This window comes from Manis javanica, chromosome 7, assembly GCF_040802235.1.
Source record: "Manis javanica isolate MJ-LG chromosome 7, MJ_LKY, whole genome shotgun sequence".
Classification (NCBI taxonomy): Eukaryota; Metazoa; Chordata; class Mammalia; order Pholidota; family Manidae; genus Manis; species Manis javanica.
Window position 1 is genome coordinate 134685237 of NC_133162.1, and position 23254 is coordinate 134708490.

Here is a 23254-nt window from a genome sequence, read left to right on the forward strand (position 1 = left end):
TTTTATTCCTTTTAATGCAAATATAAATGGAATTGTTTTAACTTCCTTTTCACATTGTGTATCAGGAGATAAAGAAACTCAACTGATTTCTAAAAAAAAACCTAACTTTTATGTGTTCACTTTGTATGCTGCTAATTTAATATTTCTAATAGTTTTATGGAATATTCAGGGTTTTCTATGTATAAATATCTGAAAACAAATAATCTAATTGTTTCATTTAAAATCTGGCTGCCTTTCATTTATGTTCCTTGCTTAACAGCGGTGACTACAGCTTCCAGTTTTATGTTAAACAAAGTGGTGAAAGCGGGAATTCTACCCTTGTTCCTGACACTAAAGGGAAAGCCTTTAGTCTTTCACCAATGAGTATGAGGTTTGCTGTGGGTTTTTATGTCTGATTTTTTATGTCTTTTATTTTATTAAGGTAGTTTCCTTCTATTCCTAGTTTTTGAGTTTGTTTATCATGAAAATAGGTTGCCTTGTCAAATGCCTTCTTTTTCTTTTAATGTGGTGTATCACACTGATCAGTTTGCCATGTTGAACAATCCCTCACTCCAAGAATGAATCCCACTTGGTCACTGTATAAAATCCTTTTTAATATGCTGCTAAATCCAGTTTGCTAGTGTTTTGTTGAGGGTTTTTCCATCAGTGTTCATAAAGAATGCTGGTCTGTAGTTTTTGTTTCTGGTAGGATCTTTGGCCTTGATAACAGGGGAGTGCTGGTCTAATAAAATGAGTTAGGACCCTAACTCTTCCATTTTTCTAAAAGAAAAATGATAAATATTGGTATTAGCTATTCTTTCAGTGTTTGGTAGAATTCTCCAGTGAAGCCATCAGGTCCAGGGATTTTCTTTTTGGGAGATTTTCTTTTTTGGGAGATTTTTAATAACTGATTCTGGCTCCTTACTAGTTACAGGTATATTCAAGTTTTCTATTTCCTTGTGATTTAATCATTAGGCTTGTGTTCTACCATTGTTTAAAATTCTATCTAGGTTATCCAGTATGTTGGTATACAATATTCATAGTATTCTAATTCTTTTTTACTTCTGTAGAATTCACAGTGATGTCCTCACTTTCATTTATTTTAGTAACTTGAGTCCTCTCTGTTCTTTTCTTAATCCATCTAGCTTGAAATTTGTCAACTTCATTGATCTTTTCAAAGAATCAACTTTCAGTTTCATTGATTTTTCTCTATTTTTTTTTCCTATTTTCTAATTTTTCTCTGCTCCTATTTTATTATTTTCCTCTCTTTTGCTAGCTTTGGGTTTAGTTTATTCTTCTTTTCCTAGTTCTTTGAGTTGTAAAGTTGAGTTGTGGATTTGAAATCTTGTTTTTTAATGTGTTTATAAATTTCCTTTACCATAGCTTTCACTGTGTCCCATAAGTTTTTGTATGATGTAATTTTCAGTTGTCTCTAAGTATTTTCTAATATTTGTTGTCATTTCCTATCTGTAATTTTCCTTTTTGACCCATTGGTCATTTAAGAGGGTGTTGCTTAATTTCCACAGATTTGTGAACTTCCCAGTTTTACTCCTTTTAATGGCTTTGATCTGTAATCTTGTCCTATTTTGAGAAGATACAGTAGGAGATACTTTGTATGATATCTATCTTTTTAGATATATAGACTTAATTGTGGCCTAACATATAGCCTATCCTGGAAAATCTCCCATGTGCATTTGAGAAGAACCTATATGCTGTTGTTGTGGGGTAGAATATTCTGTACATCCTGTTAAATTTTGTTGTTTTATTGTGCTATTTAAGCATCTATTTTCTTACTTATTTTCTAAATTGTTCTACCCATTATTGATAGTGAAATGTTGAAATTTCCTTTCTAGAGAAAAAGTGTGCATTTCTCTACTTGATCTTGACAATTTTGCTTCATATATTTTTATTGTCTATTAGTAGATGTGTACATGTTTATAATTGTTTTAGCTTCTTGCTCTATTGAAATATTTATTAAAATATAATATTCTCTTGTTTCCTGTAAACCTTTAAAATTTTAAATGTATTTGCATGATATTAGTCTAGTCACCCTTGCCCTCTTTTAGCTGCTATTTGCATACAATATCTTCTGCCATCTTTTCACTTTAAATCTATTTTAAGTGTCTTCAGTTCCAATGATCAGTATAAACTTGATCTTAAGACAAAGTAAGTGTCTTATAAATAGCATATTTGGATAGATCATGTTGTTTAATTCATTCTGCCAATATCTGTCTTTTGATTGGAGAGTTTAACCCACTTCAAGTGATTACTGATAGGGCAGGGCTTACTTCTGTGATTGCTGTTTTTCTATGTGTCTTATAGCTTCTTTATCCCTTATTTCCTGCAATACTGTCTTTTTTGTGTTTGTTGATTTTATAGAATGAATCATTTAAATTACTTTCTATTTCCTTTTGAGTATAGCTATTTTCTTTGTGGTTACCATGGGGATTACATTTAATTTAATATCCTCAATTTATAACACTCTAATTTGAATTTTTACTAGCTAAACATCAATAATAGAATAAAAGAATGCTCCTTTACAGCTCCATCCTCACTCCTTCAGTTGTTGATATCACAAATTACATCTTTATACATTGTGTGACCAAAAACAAACTAATAATTCTTTTAAATGCACTGATTTACATAGAAAACAAAATGTGGAGTTATGAATCACAGTATAATAATAGCTTCCAGACTAATACTTTTTAAATGTCTTAGTCTTTTAAATCATATAGAAAATAAAAAGTAGAATTAAAAACCCTTTTTAGAACAATACTAAATACTAACTTTTGTAATTGCCCATTTACCTTCACTGAGGTCTTTTTTTCTTCATATAGCATTTAGTTATTGTGAACATCCTTTCATTGCACTACCTAGGACTCCCTTAAGTGTTCCTTGCAAGGCAGGGCTGGTCATAATGAACTCCCTCAGCTTTTGCTTATCTGAGAATGTCTTGTTCCCTTACTTTTAAAGGATAATTTTGCTGGATATATGATTCATGGTTGGCAATTTCTTTTAGCACTTGGAATATACTGGCCCATTGCCTCTGTCCTCCAAAATTTCTGATGCTAAATCTGCTCATTTTCTTACTGAGAATCCCTTTTATGTGATAAGTCACTTCTCTCATGCTTCTTTCAAGATCTTTGTCTTTGGCTCTTTGAAGTTTTATTATAATTTGTTTCAGTGGGTTCTCTGAGTTCACTCACTCGGAGTATTTGGGGATTTGGGGGGGTTTATAGTCCTCTCTTTCACCAAATTGGCAAGTTTTCAGCATCATTTCTTCAAATATTCTCTATTCCATTTTCTCTCTTCTTCTGAGACTCCCACAACACTGTGTCGATCTACCTGATGGTGTCCCACAGGTCTCAGACTATTTAAATTTTTTTCAGTCTTTTTTCTTTCATCTCCTCAGGCTAGATAAGTTCCATTATTCCATCTTCATTGATTCTTCTAGGATTCTGTCCCCTGCCTACTTAAATCTGACTTTGGATCTGTCTAGTGATTTTTTTCACTTAAGTTATTGTATTTTTCAACTCCAGAATTCCTTTTAGGTTTTCTATTTCTTAATAAACTTTCTGATTTATTCATACATCATTTTCTTCACTTTCTCTACATGTTCCTTTAGTTGAGTATTTTTTAAGATAGTTTTAATGTCTTTGTCTTGTAGATTTGCCATCAGGTCTTTTTTTAGGTATAGTTTGAATTTTTTCCCTTTGAATTGATCATATTTCCCTGTTTTTTTGTACGCCTGGTGATATTTTCATTGAACAATGGATGTTTGTATTGAATGTGATAGCTCTGGAAATCAGATTCTCTCTCTTCCCCAGGGTTGGATATTCTATTATTTGTCATGGCAGCTGTCTCTGTGCTGAGGACCCAGCCTAAGATGTAGACTTGAGGTCTTCTCTGGTCTTCTGTGAGCCTGTAGCTTTCTCCAAGCATGTGCTCTCACTTTCCAACTTTCCCCATATATACAGTTACTTTCGAATGTCCTAGTCTTTAATGTGTGACTTTCAAAGGGGAAAAAGAGAAAAATTAAGAGGGGTATATTTAAAATTAAGGGGCATCAGATAGTTACACCCTTAAAAGTCATTTTAGCCTGAAAAGGTGGATCCTACAACAATTAGAGGAGGTATAACAGCAATGATTTCCTACCTCTTTGTCTGCAACTCTGTGTTCAAAAGAGGCAATCAGTGATCAGAGCACGGATCCCTGATATTTGGAGGACAGTGCCTTTTCTGCCCACCCTGGCTGCTGCAAGCTGTGACAGACTATTACAGGAACATGTGCACCTGCCACAGGGTTGGGGGTGGGGGATGGGTAGCTGCTATTGTACCAAGGGGTGAAATTGACCTAAATTAACTGATATTTGCCATTCAAGCCTTCCTCTGGAAGTTGTAAGACATCAACATATCACAGAGTTCCAAAACAGTTACATCAGAAGATTCGGCCAAGTGCAGTTGTCATCTAGATCAGGCACAGATTGCCAGTACTTCTTATCACCGCCTTTCCAGAATACTTCTACTCACCTAATGAGTTTAGCATCTGTCGACGATCCTAGCCTAATGTTAAAAACTAGTGACTTTGAAATTTTTATCATTTCCTATACATTAGCTGGCATTTTTCTATAAAGGAGAACTTTGTCACATCAACCGAGAATGAACTATAGTTCTTTCAAAAAAATCATCACCTAAATGCCGATTATTCTTTCTTTACCAATTTTAAAAGCAAAAAAACTAGTGCAATAAATACTTGCAATGATGTCAAATTTGTGTAATTATTTATTTATTAATATTATTATGGACTAAACCTTTTTACTCAATCAACATGTGACCATCTTTTTATATATATATTTTTTTAATGAATAAATTGTCTCGAATTGTACACATAGGAGTCTTTTCAGTGTTTTCCTTGTGTTCTTTTGATACGTGCCCAGTGGTCTTTGAGTATTTCATTACTTTCTTGCACAGGGCATCTCGAACTCCCTTTGCACTGTCCATACACCAGATGTTCAATAAACCCTGTCTTACAACACCCTGATTCCTCTTGGTAAGTTCCTGTGGTGTTTAGAAACCGGGCTGCCCGCTGATGCCGCTCAGACTCCTCCCTATTACTGTGTTGTTACTGTCTCTTACCTCTTTTAGTAGACAGAGGTGGGGCAACTTCGTTATTTAGGAAGATATCTGTATGTGTATGCGTGTGCATGTGTGTGTGTACACATACCCCAAACTAATGACAAGAGTATTGAAACATGTCATTAAAGTGACCTGAATGATAATAGAACAAGGTGTTAACACAGTAAAATTTAAATAGAAACAAATTTGTGAAAATATGAAGGCATTTTATAAACTTTGATATGTATGATAAATATACCAAATTTGGTGAATACAACAAAATTGTTACAATGACAATAACAATGGTTTCTGAATATAGATGAATGACCACTGAATTTTTAACTAAAGGACATGATTTTAATTCATGGCTTGGACATCAACCAGTTTTAAGAACTGCCTTTAGGAAACTTTCAGGGCTCCGAGTCTGTTCAATTAAAATTAATGATAATATTCATCATACTGGTGAGAAGTTCAATGAGATGATGTATAAGCAAAGTTTCTATTTCAGAAAAAATACAATGAAATATTATATAGTCTATTCTCATCTCTTCCATTGCTTAGCACCATCCAGGACAGAGTAAACACATCGTATTAAGAGCAATGACTTGAACTGGCTTGGGGAGAAGGGAGAAAGGATATGGGAAGAAAGTAAGGAAGAGAGGAGTTAAAGGATATTAGAGCCAAAGGAAGACAAAGGAGCACATTCGGAGAATTCCCTGACAATGTCGGAGTGCCACTTCACCTACTAAGGAAAAGACCTGTCTGACCTGTGTTCGCTATCGTACTGAGTCCGTCTGCAGTGAAGCTTACTGAGAGAGGAACGGACTCTCAGCACACTCTCCACACGTCATTACAGGAATGGGGCAGGTTTGCCTTTACCTTAAGTGCAGTGGAGGAACTCCGGAAGCGCATCCATAACTCCTTCCTGGGGACCGGCTGGGTATCCAATCCTGAGCTGGGTTGAAGGAAAACAAACATAAGGAATAGATTTTCTACTTGTCCTTTAGGAGCTTGGCCACTTTTCAAGAATGATGATGTAAGTCAAAGAGAGGTCAATGTTTTGCCCCATTTCCTGCTCAATTTCCCATGGACTTGGTATGAAATGAGATGCCTATCTGTCCCTTCCTTGACTCTCAGTCCACAGGTGGTTGTCACAAAATAACTTATTCATTGACTGTACAATCTCTACTCAACTCAAAGGGCCCGTGGCTTTCCAAAGTGTCCTCCTTTTTAAGATCAAGAGGCAATTGAGGCATGACAAAATATAAATAAAGTTATACTCCACCCTAAATGACTACAAAATTGGACAAATAGAGGCAGCAATTATAGTTATTACTATAAAACAGATGGAACAGAACTCTTTCCTACATGATTTAAGAAACTAATTTTTTTTCAAAATTACTCTTGAAGTTAGAATTATTATAACTTTGCTTTGTAACTCCACATTTTGTTTTCGACATGATTTAAGAGACTAACGCATTTGAAAATTATTAGTTTAAGTTTAGGGAAACATTATATATAAAGATGTAATTTTGTGACATCAGCTACTGAAGAGCTATTAAGGATGTATTTCAAACTATACTACAAGGCTGTAGTAATCAAAACAGTATGGTAATGGTACTGGCATAAAAGTAGACACAGATCAATGGAACAGAATAAAGAATTCAGAAATAAACCCATGATTGTATGGCCAGTTAATCTCTGACACAGGAGGCAAGAATATACAATGAGGATAAGACATATCTTCAATAACTGGTGTTGCAAAAACTGGATAGCTACATGCAAAAGAACACAACTGGACCACTTACCTACACCAAACACAAAAACAAACTTGAAATGGATTAAAGACCCAAATGTAACAACTGAAACCATACAGCTCCTTAAAGAATACATAGACAGTAAACTTGGATATTAACTTCAGCAATATTTTTCTGGATGTGTCTCCCCAGACAATGGAAACATAAGTAGAAATAAACAAAGTATGACTATATCAAACTAAATAGCCTCTGCACAGTGAAGGAAACAATCAACAAAATGAAAATGTATTCTACTGAATGGGAGAATATTTTTTCAAATGATATATTCAATAAGGACACCTCAACACCCAAAAAACCCCACATAATCTGATTTAAAAATGGGCAGACAACCGGAATAGACTTTTTTTCTAAGGAAGACATACAGATGGCCATCAGGCACATGAGAAGACGCTCAACATCACTAATCATCAGGGAAATGCAAATCACAGCCACAGTGAGATATCACACCAGTTAGAATGGCTAATATGAAAATAAATAACATGTTATTAAGGATGTGGGGAAAAGGAAACCCTTGTGCACTGTTAGTGGGAATAGAAACTGATATAGTCACTATGGGAAACACTAAGGAAGTTCCTAAAAAATTAAAAATAGAAATACTATATGACCTAATAATTCCACTTCTGGCTATTTCCCCAAAGCAGATAAACCACTTATTCCAAAAGATATGGACCCCAAGTTCATGCAGTGCTATTTACAATCTCCAAGATATGGAGGCAGCCTAGGTATTCATTGATAAATGAATGGATAAAGAAAATGTGGTACACATACACAATGGAATATTATTCGGTCATAAGAAAAGAATGAAATCTCGCTATTTATGGTAACATGGATGAATCTAAAGGGCATTATGCTAAGTGAAATAAGTCAGATTAAGATAATACCAAATTATTTCACTTATATGTGGAATATAAGAAACAAAACAAATGAACAAACAAATCCCAATAGACTCCTAAATACAGAGAACAAGCTGCTGGTCGCCACACGGAGAGTGAAGAGGTGGGAGGAAAACCTGTAGGGAATAAAGAGGTACAGACTACCGATTATGAAATAAATAAGTTATGGGATGCAAAGTACAGCTTAGGAAATATAGTCAGTAATGTTGTAATATCTTTTTATGATGACAGATGGTAATTACACTTATGGTGAGCATTTCAGAATGTATATAATTGTCAAATCATTATGATATACACCTGAAACCTGTATTTTATGTCAACTATTCTTCAATAAAAAATACCAATTTTGTTTTCAAAACAACATCTTGGTGAATGAAGGAAGACAGAGACAATAACTCACATTCCATATGTATCCAAGCACATGAAACTCAAAAAAAGGCAAAAACACCTTTGGTGGTAGAAATCAGAATAGTGGTTGCCTATTAGGAGGCAGATGGAACTGAATGGTAAGGGGCACCATAATAGAACAACCTGCATAATGGGAATATTCTTCTCCTGGGATTCAACTTTATGATAAGCAATGGGTTATGCGGGGTATATGCATCTGTCAAAACATACACCTGTACCTTATATTTCCTCAATATTATATCTCAATAAAAATGGAAAAATATTTTAGGAAAGAAGATTGACTTTTATCATTCTCTGACTATAAATTAACTTGTACATGTTTAAATAGCACTGATAGCCCGGTCTTTAAAAAAACAGCTAAAAATAAAACTGCAACAGGGGTTCACCTTGGGCTTGAATATATCATTACTTTATACGTACAAATACCAGATTGCTTAACATAGCATTTTACCTTGTTAGAATTCTAGCCTCCAAGCACCCAGCCTTATCAGTGCCAGCCAGAGCTGGTAAAGAGCTGTCATGGCTTAGCCCAACTCTCTGGGTTGGATGAATGGTTTAGACAAAAAGATGCTTTGAAAGGCCTCAAGAGTGCTTCATCTGAGACATTCATCAGTGGGACCACCTCAGGATATTATTTAATCCCCACCTGTCTTTTAAGACCTTCCTGGGATAAATAAATAAACACCCTCTTAAGCATCCTGGGAGTCCACAGCTATCTCAAATTAACACAAAAGGGAGAGGAAGAAACAAGCAGAATGTTTTTAGGTCACAGTGGAGAACCTTAACTCCATAAAAATGAGTAGCCATTTTTAATATAGTGAATTACATAACAGGGAAATTTGTCCTCTAAACTATCCACTAGGCATTAATTTTGTAAAAGATGAAGTGAGAGTGTCCCTGATGAAATCACAAGCCTGCACGCGTGGAAGGCAGGGACCGGCCTTTTCCATCTGTATGATACCAGATTGTCCTCCTAAGCAATGGGGATTCACTGCAGTACCTTCAGCGTGGCAGAACCTTAAGGAGGTTTTGGGTTCTTGAAAGGGCACCAGACACAAAAGAGTGGCTTGTAATAAGACCAGCTGGAAATGTCATCCCCTCTCACCACCTGACTGGTCTCCATCACCCACCCTCTGGCCAGAGACAGCAGAGGCTATCACTGCCCAGATCCCTAATGGCTGACAGGACAGCTCTCAGACCCCTGGGCCCCGGTTGTTCCAGGGGCAAACTGAGCCTCTACGCCACCCAGGGGCAACGGGATGGAGCAGTGATAGTACTGGTCCCCCCGCAGCGGTCTGTTAAGCCCTGCTTATCAACACTAGCCCCCCACACAGAAAACTCATTTTAGGCATGAGTCATTCCTGAATTCACCTCTGCCCTCTGGTGCACACATCCCTTCCTTCTGAAAAGTGCCCCCTCTTCTCTGTTTAGAGCATTGGTCCTTTGAGATTCGGCTCAAGTGTCACTGTACACAACACGCTGTGATTATCCTGGGCTGGGTGAGGTGTGGCCTCACCTGCACTAGCTCAGACCCTCACAGACTTATCATGAAACAGTATCATGTATTGCCATGTATTCTGATTGCCTGTGACCTTGGGTCTCACAGCCACACATTAGCTAAGTGAGGCAGGGCTGGGTCTGATGGACTAGCACAGATAAGGACCCCAATACATGGCAGCCTATGGGAAGAAGAATGCACAGGAGCCGGGATCGTTGTTGGTGCGCTGGTGTATCCTCAGTGCTGGGCCTTCAGCACATGCTCAGTAAATATTTGTTAAATGAACGATGACTGTCTGGTGGGGAAAGCCATTGTCTATTGGGGAAAGGATTGCAAAGAGACAGAAAGGACCCAAGGGAAGGTTGTGTCCTTTCCGTTTACATCTTCTAAAGATATCCTCAGAGAGCCCTGCTTCTTCATGTCCTTTGTTTCCCACAGTCCTTGAAAACCCTCTGCCCACCATGGGTAATTGCTACATTGGACAAGCTGCCACAGTAAGGCTATATCCCTCCATTCTCTCAGTTACTGAATCCACGAAGGTACTAAATTTTCTGCATAGCGTCAACATTAACAGTGGATCAAGAAGAAAATGTGAACTTTATCAATGAATTTCTGAATTCTGTGCCCCTGAGCTATGATATGCCAACTTCATACTTGAGAGAGAAGCTGAAGGGAGCAGTGAGCAGATCACATGCATCACCCTGCCAACCCCTGAGGCCCATCCCATCCCCATCACGGGGCCCGGACCTCAGCAACCTGGGCTGGGAGGGCTGGTCAGGAACACAACCTTCCTGCCAAGGCAGGGTGGTGGGTATGCCAGTCTTAGATAAAGGCCTGGGTATGGAGGCTGTGTTCCCAAGATCTGGAAGAACAACAGAAATTCTTGACCAGTGATAGCAGGAGGGATAAGCCAAGCAAAATCTGCTGCAGAAGCATAGGTCCAAGGATCACAGAGAGCATTCTCCCTCCACATTCCCCCATGCACATCGCAAGCACTTCCGAAGGACCTAGAAGCCTGGCCTCTGCTGGGTGTTTAATGCATGTGGTCTACAGCTTCTGACAAGTGAAAGACTGAAACAGAAGCCAAAGTTGGTAGGCGTAAGCATACCCTTGTAGAGATGCCTGGGCTCTAGCGTCCAGAATTTGTGGATATGCTACCCTACATGACCAAAGATGTGATTAAAGCTGCAGGCCTTAAGATGGGGAGATTATCCCAGAACACCCACAGTGGTCCAGTTTCATCTCATGAGTCCTTAAAAGCTGAGAACCTTTTCTGGCTGCGGTCAGAGTGATATAATGTGACAAGGACTCAACCATAGGTGGATGGGTTTGAGGAAGGGGCCCCAAGCCAAGGGAGGTGGGGGGTGATTTCCAGAACTTGGAAGGGTGGTCAGCTTGAGGCCAGCAGGGATACAGAGGCCTCAGCTTTAAAACCACAAGAAATGGAATTCTGTCACCTTAAGTAACCAAGGAAACGGATCCTTTCCTGGGGCCTCCAGAAAGGCATGCAGCCCGGTTGTGACCATAGTGAGTGCCTGACCTCCAGAGCTATAAGAGTCAATTTGTGTTGTTTTAAGTCATTATATTGGTGATCACGTTTTACAGAATAGAAAGTTAATAGAGCAACTGAGAGTTCAAAGATAATTATAAGCAAAATCAAAACAAAGCAAGCTGACACTGTATAGGAGAGCCAGAACCCTCTTACACATTGGCCGGGATGTGGCACTCACGTCCCTGGGTGCTAGGACTTGCCATACGCATGGGTTCAGTTGACAAAAAGAATTGGATACTGAATGGACACGTGTACCTATCAAAAATTTCTCTTAATCTCAATCTCTCAAAGCCTTGTTCTTTGTTATGACAGAAGGGGACCAGAATAGAAAAAATGTGGGAGTTTATGGGAAATGAAAGCACAAATGGGGCATAGAATTTGCAGAAGCCAACAAAGATCAAATCCAAGCAATGGTCAGGTGAAACTAACCTTTCTACAAAAAAAAAGCTGATCTCTCAGGCAGTTCTCGATTCAGGTTGCAAATTAGAAACACCTGGTAGACTTTAAAAAAAATGCTGATTCTCTATTGTTAAGAGACCACGATCAGGGTCTGGACTATGGTTTAGTGATGAGTATTTTTTAAAAGCTCTGGTGGCAGGGCCATGACCAGTCAGAGTTGAGAAATCTTGTTATAAGGGATGCTTGCTGTGGGTTTTTGAAATAGATTTGTATAAACTAAATGTAGATGAAGGTCAACGTAGGAAACCTGGAGAAGACGACACGGATAACTAGAAAGAGTCCTCAGGGTGGAGGAGAAAGTTGGAAGGACTAGGGCAGAAACAGGGCCAACAGGCAGGGGATCAAGCAGTCGTTTACCGTCACTGCGCCTGCTCTGCTGATGCCCATCAATATGACTGGACAACGTAATCAGCAGAGACAGACACCAGACTTGTCTCCTGGAATGTGCCCAACGGCCTTCCCTTTCCCAATTCCATCCCTCGCCTTGGGATTTTCTCATTCTAGCTGTGCCTTGATCATGGCCATTTATAAAATAATCCTGATTTTAGCTTGACTCCCTGCCTAATCTTGACGTGCCTCTCACATCCTCCGGAGACATGGGGAGTTCAGGGCTCCCTCCCCTACAGGAGCAAATTAGGCACTGAGCACAGTTTTCATCATGTAATTGTCTGGGGAAAAAAAATACTGTGCTCCTTGTGAGTGCACAATATTTAAGAAAACTGTTAAAATTGATGAAGCTCCCCCCACTCTCTTACTCACATGTCATGTTTAAACAAGGCACAGGATCCGCTGCTTCTGAGCCCCACAGAAATTTAGGGGCACATATGCAATGCCTTCACTCACCCACTCCCTCACCCCATAGTTCTCACACGCTGATGACTCAGTTCCAGAGGATCAGACACACATAGAATGCGTAGCGGGACACCTGACATACATGATCCCCGTTCACTGTGATGAGCTCAAGCAGGGAAATCTAGAGTATTGAGTGAACATCTCTAAAAACACAAACGTGGGACAATTCAGTGTTGATCAGCGGTCAGACTGCTGGTTAAGGAAATATTGTCATACCTTTGTCTCCACACATAATTTTACATATAAGAAAACTCCAGTTCAGAGAGGGAATATTGCCCCAGGTAACCCAGACACTTAGAAAGTTCTGAGCCCATCATGTTTCTGCCTGACCACAAGGCTTCGTTCTGCTCCAAGGGGCGTTCTGTTGTTTGAGTTCCTAATCCGTCCCTGTCTCCCCAAACACTGTGCCGCCTTCTGGAGGCAGGAAGGCGGGCAAAGCAGGAAGACGACTTCCTGACCCCACCCAGCTCTCACTGGGCTTTGCAGCCTCACTTGTACCAGAGCCCATTACAGGGAGAGCCAGACAGAATATCGTATCTGCACTACTAAAAAAAGCTCTAAGCATCACCTTAAGAGCTGAGTGAACAGACGTTGTGGGAGTGTGAAGGGAAGCAGGTGTCAGAGCTCAGGGACCTGTGAGAGACCTGGATAGAGCCTGCATATAAGGTGCACATGCTGGGTCTTGAAGTCCTGACTACAGAGCTCCTGGATATTCACCTACCCACCTAGGGAGTTTGATGACCAAGTCAGCCAGCTTCACATGACATTAAGGACCTAGAAACAAGTTCGGGCCAGCTTAATTCCAGCAAGCCTGGCCTTCAAGTAGCCAGGCCATTTCATTCATATCGAAATACTAGGAACTTCTTACGTGCCCTGTCTTGCCAGAGGTTTCGATTTCTAACAAATTCACTCTGGGTTTGCTGAAACTGAATCCCAACAAAGGAACACGGTAGGTAAAAAGATTTATACCAAGCTTTACTCTCATGGCGGCAGGTCAAGCGCTAGAATCCTGCCCGCTTCTGGGGCAGTCTGCGTGCCACAAGCTGGTCTCGGCTCAGTCTCTGTCCTCGGCGCTGCCACCACTCCAACCTCTGCTCTCCTGCAGGCGTGCAGCCCAGAGTACTGGGCAGAGCTCTTTATATAGAGTCAATAATAGCCTACTGCCCACACATGTTTCAGCCTGCGCCTGCCAGCATTGCAGGTGCTCAGTGGGCTAGCAGACCAGGGTCAGGTGAGAATTCCAGCCAGAGGAACTTTCATTTTCTCTACACACCCCCACCAAACAAATATGCATATTAAAAATGAAACCTGGATAATGTGATTCTTAGTCTAAAGGTTTAAATCTGATTGCTTGTTGAAATTACATGGTGTTTGTTCATTACTAGTTTAGACATTTTTTTCTGTTGTCAGAAGACATTCAGTTTCTTAAACATTACCATTACCCACAGGTAAGGGCTACAAGATGATTATCATTGAACACAGACTCCCCAGTTATTCATTCCCTGGTTAGACTATAAAGGATCATTTGGTCTGATTAGCTTCTCTCAGCTTCTAACAATTAGCTGAATGATCTCTGCTTGTCTTACCTGTTAGTACTCTGCCCAGAGCTGGAGGAAAGGGCTTCTCGGACACTCTGGCTACTTGTGCATTCATACAGCGGCCAGTAGAGCATTTTTAATAAAAAATTGCAGCTATTCTAACTCCCTTAACCTTTCAAAGTTCATCTGTGGTAGCTCTGTGCTATCTAAGATCCTGCTTAACTCAAGCCAAGGGAAAGATATAGTTTGCATTTCATTTGCCTAAAAATTAATGCTTCATTAGAGCAAGGGAATTTTTCTATATTCTGGTGGAAAATGAAGGCTTAAGGTAATTAATAATAAGTCACAATCTACTGGGGTGTGATGAGCACTGGATTACAGTCCTTATATGTCTGATGCACCCAATTTCCCCCAAGTTCCTCCAAGAAGTGATAATGAGCTCATTTTGGATAAAGATGCTGGATGTTCAAAGTCCCAAGCCAGAATTATTTTATGTCTGAGGAAAATGAAGAAGAATTAGAAGACATTCACTGTAGGATTAATTTTACTTTCTAATTTTTCAAACCTACTTCTCAATTTAAGGCAGAAGTCTACGAAAAGCTCACTGCGTTCCTCTACAGATACAATACCTCGGACATCAGATGCGTGGGTTTATTATGTTAACCAAGTCTCTGACACCAGGTGGGTGTCCTACAATTCAATTCAGTTCTAATACTACCTACCTTAGAGTCAGAGTCTGTTAGTTCAGGGTTTAGGTCCACAAAATTGTCCCCTTTTCAAGAGCCAATTACAAGTCTCAGATTAGCTCTGATACTTCTGACTGACAAGCTATAAATTGGTGTTTCCATGACCCTCTCTTTGTTTTCAATAATTTGCTAAATGGCTCATAAACTCAAGGGAACACTAACTAGCTTATTATAAAAAATACAATACAGATGCAGAGCTGGCTGAAGAGATACATGGGGAAAGGTATGGGAAAGGGGTACAGAGCTTCTGCGGTCCCTGTGGGCTTGCTGACATTCCAGCGCTTCCATGTCTTCCACAACCCAGAAGCTCCCCGAACCCTGAATTCTTGGAATTTTTATGGAGCTTCATCACATAAGCTTAATCAATCACTAACTCAATCTCTAGTCTTTCTCCCCTTCCAGAGTTTGGGGAGGTAAGGCTGAAAGTTTAAAGCTTCTACTCATGTCTTGGTTTTTCCGATAAATAGCCTCTTTTCTGAAGCTGTCCAGAAGCCTAGCAAGAGTCGCCTCATTCAAAAAAGACCTATTACCCAGGAAATTTCAAGGGATTCAAGATTTCTGTGTGAGAAACCAGGGTCAAACACCAAATATTAGAACAAAATAGTCTCCTAATACTCTTATCACTTAGGAATTCCCAAAGGTTTTAGGAGCTCTGTGCCAGTAACTGGGGCCAGTTTTACACACACACACAAAATCTGTTTTTTCATGGCAATCTTTCTTAAGGTGTGACCACTGATTTTGTAGTTATTCTGGTTTTAAGAATCTGTCATAGGAAATAATGAGAACAATGTCATATATGCATGTACATATTAATTGTAGCAAAATTTATAAACACTTAAATATACAAAACTAAAACAGTGTTTGAAAATGGAAGATTAAGGACCTCCAAAAAATTTCCCCTCTATAAAAGCAATGAAAAAGATTAAATACATTTTCAAAACCAACTTTTTCAGAGCTCTGGAAGTCAACCAAAGGCTTATAGCTTTTGGGTGAAGTAACCCAAGGAGTGTTTATACAAGAAAAATACAGCTAGATTTTGGTACACTTAGTAGCATTTTAAGTTACATGATTCCTGTCACTCATTTCCGGTTTAGTGGTAGCCTTGAACATAAAAGCCTTTCATGCTGATACTGTAGGAGCAGGAGGAACTTCATTTACCAAGAATTTTCATTTTTTTAAATCTGTTTAGTGATTTCCTGGAAGACCTGACTTTAAAGGATTTATTTTATTGCTTATCCAATGCTAAAAACATTTTCCTGAGGGACAGTGGTGTTTGTTGAAATATTTACTGGCAGTTGTTTTAAAGATATAGCTGAATGAAATAATGGATAATACCTGAGGTGAACAATAGACTGAACAAAAACCTTAAAAGGAAAAGCTAAAGTGTGAGATGTCCATAAGGGCTTTGAAAATCTCCAACAAAATCGTGGAAATGTACAGTGCCATGGACACATGTAGGGCTGTGCATAAGCTCAAGAAGGACCTGAAAATTCCCTAAATTCTCACCTCCAGATAATCTTGAAGCTGTGTAAAAATAGAATGTGAATGCTAAGGCAGAGCTGTAAACTGCCTGTCTAGGAGTTGGAAATATACACAAAGTTGAAAATACACCCAACAAACACAAAGGTCCTATGGAGGAAGACCCAGAGAGATATCAGTTCCAGGCTTTAAGGAAATCTCTGTCCATCATCAGGGGATCAATAATATTAGCAAATAGAGACCTGAGGGGCCACACACAACCATAAGTACAGACAATGCAGGATTAGTTCAGAAGCCTTTAAACGAATGTCAACAACAACAACAAGTAGCAGTGACAAGAAGCAGCTTAGATAAAAGACTGTGGGGAAGGAGGAAAATCCTATTTTCAGAGTTACCACATCAAAATTATTTGAAATTACACTTTTCAACAACAACAAAAGTACAAAACACAAAAAGAATGGCCTGTAGACAGAATAAAACAACCAATTGAAACAGTTCCTGAGGAAGAACAGATGCTGGACTTATGAAAGAGTTTAAATCAGCCATTTTTAAATATGTTCAAAGAACTAAAGGAAACCACATCTAAGGAAATAAAGGAATCAGAATAATATTTCACTAAATATGGATAATCAACAAATATAAACTACAAAAGGGAATCAAATAGAAATTCTGGAATTGAAAATTGCAGTAACTGAAATGAAAAATTTACTTGAAGGACTCAATAACAGATTCAAATGGACACAAGAAAGGAGCAGAAAAAGAAAGATGAATATAAATAAATAAATCAGTAAATTAAAGTGAATAGATCTTAAGAGACAGGTAGGATACCATTAAGCATAAGGAAATATGGGAGAATCAAGCACCCAGAGGAGAGGAGAAAGAGAAAGTTGCAGAATGAATATTTATAATAAAGTTATGTGTGAAAATTTACCAAATTGATGAAACACAGTAATCACAATCGAGAAACTCTATAAATTCTAGGTATGATAAATTCAGAGATCCATACATAGATAGATTATAATCAACCTAGAGAAACCCAAAGACAGAGGATCTTTGAGGCAGCAAGAGAGAAGCAACTTAGGTAAAAGGGATCCTCAGTAAGGTTGACCTCTTACCTGTCACCTAAAATCATCAAGACCAAAAGGCAATGTAATAACATATTTAAAGTATAGAAAGAAGAAAAGGTCAACCTGGAATTCCATGTCCAGAAAAACTAGCCTAAAAAATGAAGGAGAAGTTAAAACATTCTCAAAAAAATGAAAACTGAGTTAGCCACTAGCAGATCTGCCTCATAAGAAATACTAAAGGCAGTTCTGCAGGCAAAAATGGTGGAAGACTAGATAGTAACTCAAATCAACATAAGGAAATAAAGAGATTGGCAAAGGTAATATATAAATAAGTACAAAGGAGAGTATAGAATTATTTATTTTGTTTATAGCTCCATTATTCCCATCTGATTTAAAATTCAACTGCATAGATCCTTTTGAGATTAAAGATGGCGGCATGAGAGGAGAGACAGAGGCTTCCTCCTAAAACTGGATACAATTAGAAAATTTAATTGGTGCAACTGATCCTGAGAGAGCAACAGGAAAGGACGCGTCAGACTGCACACACCTGGGGAAAAGAGCAGACCTCAGCGAACGGGGTAACATACCAGAGCTGTGACCCGGCAGGAACTGAGACCCTCCCCATCCCAGCTCACCAGCGGGAGGAAGACAAACGGAGCAGGGAGGGAGGGGAAGGCCTGGGACTGCTGAATACCTGGCTCCAGAGATCTGCTCTGGGAGCACAAACCTACAATTCATGGTGCTTTCAAGAGACTCACATGACTACCGGGTTGGAAAGTTAATACAGGCAGAGTTCCTGGGGACACTGGGATTCCGGATGCTTGTGGAAAGCAAGGATCCATATCTGGCTGCTCTGGGACAAAAACTTATACCTGTGTGCCCGGCCCACTGGCTCAGGCAGTGAAGACAGGCACAGCAGCCAGGAGGTGGGGAACAGCTCTTTCCTCCCCCAAGTACCGCTCCCCTGCAACCCCCGACATTGCTTCAGGGGCTCAGCAGCTCCAGAATAGAGCTTCTGGACACTAAAGGGCGCCATATACAACATGAACCGCCAAAGGAACCTTGTCCAGAGTAAAATTGTTAATACAACTCCCGAGAAAGATTTAAATGATATGGACCTTGTGACTCTTCCTGAAAGGGAGTTTAAAATAAAAATCATCAACATCCTAATGGAGGTACAGAAAGACATCCAAGAACTCAGGAATGAATTCAGGTCAGGGATCCAATCATTAAAGAGCACGATGGAGGGTAGTAAAAGCAGGTTGGATACGGTGGAGGAGACAATAAATGAAATAGAAACTATAGAAGAGGAATATAAAGAAGCTGAGGCACAGAGATAAAAAAGGATCTCTAAGAATGAAAGAATATTGAGAGAACTGTGTGACCAATCCAAGTGGAACAATATTCACATTATAGGGATACCAGAAGAAGAAGAAGAGAGAGAAAGGGATAGAAAGTGTCTTTGAGGAGGTAGTTGCTGAAAACTTCCCCAACCTGGGGAAGGAGATAGTCGCTCAGGCCATGGAGATCCACATTCCCCCTAAAAAGGGACCCAAGGAAGACAACACCAAGACACATAGTAATTAAAATGAGAAAGATCAAGGATAAGGACAGACTGTTAAAAGCAGCCAGAGGCAGAAATAAGATCACATACAAAGGAAAGCCCATCAGACTAACAACAGACTTCTCAGCAGAAACCTTACAGGTCAGAAGGGAGTGGCATGATGTATTTAATGCCATGAAGCAGAAGGGCCTGGAACCAAGATTACTTTATCTGGTGAGATTATCATTTAAATTTGAAGGAGGGATTAAACAATTTCCAGATAAGCAAAAGCTGAGAGAGTTTACCTCCCACAAACCATCTCTGCAGTCTATTTTGGAGGGACTGCTATAGATGGAGGTGTTCCTAGGGTTGGATAGCTGTCACCAGAGGTAGTAAAATCATGGTAGGGAGGGTGGAGCAGCTGATTGCGAGGCAAATGCAAAATTAAATTGACTATCCCCAAAGCCAATCAAGGGATAGAGAAAAAGTATATAATATATAAAGAATGAAGGAGGAAGAAAAAGAAGGAGAAATAGAAAAGAACCTTTAGATTGTGTTTGTAACAGCATACTAAGTGAGTTAAGTTAGACTCTTAGATAGTAAGGAAAGTAACCTGGAACCTTTGGTAACCACAAATCTAAAGCCTGAAATGGCAATAAGTACATACCTATCAATAATCACCCTAAATGTAAATGGACTGAAAGCACCAATCAAAAGACACAGAGTCACTGAATGGATAAAAAAACAAGACCCGTCTATATGCTGCTTACAAGAGACTCACCTCAAACCCAAAGACATGCACAGACTAAAAGTCAAGGGATGGGAAAAGATATTTCATACAAACAATAGGGAGAAAAAAAGCAGGTGTTGCAGTACTAGTATCAGACAAAATAGACTTCAAAACAAAGAAAGTAACAAGAGATAAAGAAGGACATTACATAATGATAAAGGGCTCAGTCCAACAAGAGGATATAACCATTATAAATATATATGCACCCAACACAGGAGCACCAGCATATGTGAAACAAATACTAACAGAACTAAAGGAGGAAATAGAATGCAATGCATTCACTTTAGGAGACTTCAACACACCATTCACTCCAAAGGATAGATCCACCAGACAGAAAATAAGTAAGGACACAGAGGCACTGAACAACACACTAGAACAGATGGACCTAATAGACATCTACAGAACTCTACACCCAAAAGCAGCAGGATACACATTCTTCTCAAGTGCACATGGAACATTCTCCAGAATAGACCACATACTAGGCCACAAAAAGAGGCTCAGTAAATTCAAAAAGATTGAAATCCTACCAACCAACTTTGCAGACCACAAAGGTATAAAACTAGAAATAAATTGTACGAAGAAAGCAAAAAGGCTCACAAACACATGGAGGCTTAACAACATGCTTCTAAATAGTCAATGGAGCAACGACCAAATTAAAATGGAGATCCAGCAATATATGGAAATAAATGACAACAACAACACAAAGCCTCAACTTCTGTGGGACGCAGCAAAAACAGTCTTAAGAGGAAAGTATATAGCAATCCAGGCATATTTAAAGAAGGAAGAACAAACCCAAATGAATAGTCTAATGTCACAGTTATCAAAATTGGAAAAAGAAGAACAAATGAGGCCTAAAGTCAGCAGAAGGAGGGACATAATAAAGATCAGAGAAGAAATGAACAAAATTGAGAAGAATAAAACAATGGAAAAAATCAATGAAACCAAGAGCTGGTTCTTTGAGAAAATAAACAAAATAGATAAGCCTCTAGCCAGACTTCTAAGAGAAAAAGAGAATCAACACACATCAACAGAATCAGAAATGAGAAAGGAAACATCACGACGGACCCAACACAAATACAAAGAATTATTAGAGACCACTATGAAAACCTATATGCTAAGAAGCTGGAAAACCTAGAAGAAATGGACAACTTCCTAGAAAAATACAACCTTCCAAGACTGACCAAGGAAGAAACACAAAATCAAAACAAACCAATTACTAGCAAAGAAATTGAAGCGGTCATCAAAAAACTACCCAAAAACAAAACCCCTGGGCCAGATGGATTTACCTTGGAATTTTATCAGACATACAGAGAAGATATAATATCCATTCTTCTTAAAGTTTTCCAAAAAATAGAAGAGGAGGGAATACTCCCCAACTCATTCTATGAAGCCAACATCACCCTAATACCAATACCAGGCAAAGACCCCACCAAAAAAGAAAATTACAGACCAATATCCCTGATGAATGTAGATGCAAAAATACTCAATAAAATATAAGCAAACCGAATTAAAAAATATATCAAAAGGATCATACACCACAACCAAGTGGGATTCATCCCAGGGATGCAAGGATGGCACAACATTCGAAAATCCATCAACATCATCCACCACATCAACAAAAAGAAAGACAAAAACCACATGATCATCTCCATAGATGCTGAAAAAGCATTTGATAAAATTCAACATCCATTCATGATAAAAACTCTCAGCAAAATGGGTATAGAGGGCAAGTACCTCAACATAATAAAGGCCATATATGATAAACCCACAGCCAACATTATACTTAACAGTGAGAAGCTGAAAGCTTTTCCTCTGAGATCGGAAACAAGACAGGGATGCCCACCCTCCCCACTGTTATATAACATAGTACTGGAGGTCCTAGTCATGACAATTAGACAAAACAAAGAAATACAAGGAATCCAGATTGGTAAAGAAGAAGTTAAACTGTCACTATTTGCAGATGACATGATATTATACATAAAAAACACTAAAGACTCCACTCCAAAACTACCAGAACTCATATCAGAATACAGCAAAGTTGCAGGATACAAAATTAACACACAGAAATCTGCAGCTTTCCTATACACTAACAATGAGCCAATAGAAAGAGAAATCAGGAAGACAATTCCATTCACAATTGCATCAAAAAGAATAAAATACCTAGGAATAAACCTTACCAAAGAAGTGAAAGACCTATATCCTGAAAACTATAAGACACTCTTAAGAGAAGTTAAAGAGGTCACTAACAAATGGAAACTCATCCCATGTTCTTGGCTAGGAAGAATTAATATCATCAAAATGGCCATCCTGCCCAAAGCAATATACAGATTTGATGCAATCCCTCTCAAATTACCAACAGCATTCTTCAATGAACTGGAACAAATAATTCAAAAATTCATATGGAAACACCAACGACCCCAAATAGCCAAAGCAATCCTGAGAAAGAAGAAGAAAGTGGTGGGGATCTCACTCCCCAACTTCAAGCTCTACTACAAAGCCACAGTAATCAAGACAATTTGGTACTGGCACAAGAACAGAGCCACAGACCAGTGGAACAGAATAGAGACTACAGACATTAACCCAAACATATATGGTCAATTAATATTCTATAAAGGGGCCATGGACATACAATGGGGAAATGACAGTCTCTTCTACAGATGGTGCTGGCAGAACTGGACAGCTATATGTAAGAGAATGAAACTGGATCACTGTCTAACCCCATACACAAAAGTAAATTCAAAATGGATCAAAGACCTGAATGTAAGTCATGAAACCATAAAACTCTTAGAAAAAAACATAGGCAAAAATCTCTTGAATGTGAACATTAGTGACTTCTTCATGAATATATCTCCCCGGGCAAGGGAAAAAAAAGCGAAAATGAACAAGTGGGACTATATCAAGCTGAAAAGTTTCTGTACAGCAAAGGACACCATCAATAGAACAAAAAGGTATCCTAGAGTATGGGAGAATATTTTCGTAAATGACAGATCCGATAAAGGGTTGACATCCAAAATATATAAAGAGCTCACGCTCCTCAACAAACAAAAAGCAAATAATCCAATTAAAAAATGGACAAAGGAGCTGAACAGACAGTTCTCCAAAGAAGAAATTCAGATGGCCAACAGACACATGAAAAGATGCTCCACATCGCTAGTTATCAGAGAAATGCAAATTAAAACTACAATGAGATATCACCTCACACCAGTAAGGATGGCTACCATCCAAAAGACAAACAACAACAAATGTTGGCAAGGTTGCAGAGAAAGGGGAACCCTCCTACACTGTGGATGGGAATGTAAATTAGTTCAACCATTGTGGAAAGCAATATGGAAGTTCCTCAAAGTGCTCAAAATAGACTTACCATTTGACCCAGGAATTCCACTCCTAGGAATTTACCCTAAGGATGCAGCACTCCAGTTTGAAAAAGACAGATGCACCCCTACGTTTATCGCAGCACTATTTGCAATAGCCAAGAAATGGAAGCAACCTAAGTGTCCATCAGTAGATGAATGGATAAAG

At 38.9% G+C, this 23254-nt stretch overlaps 1 long non-coding RNA gene across 1 annotated transcript in view; it reads right to left on the bottom strand.

Annotated features, from left to right (window-relative positions):
- Positions 1–5857: 5857 nt before the first annotated feature.
- Positions 5858–23254, bottom strand: part of LOC140850509 (uncharacterized) — a 413927-nt gene continuing 396530 nt past the window's right edge. The window contains exon 3 of the long non-coding RNA XR_012133432.1: positions 5858–6048. This is a non-coding gene — a long non-coding RNA (uncharacterized lncRNA). The remainder of the gene's footprint in view (positions 6049–23254) is intronic.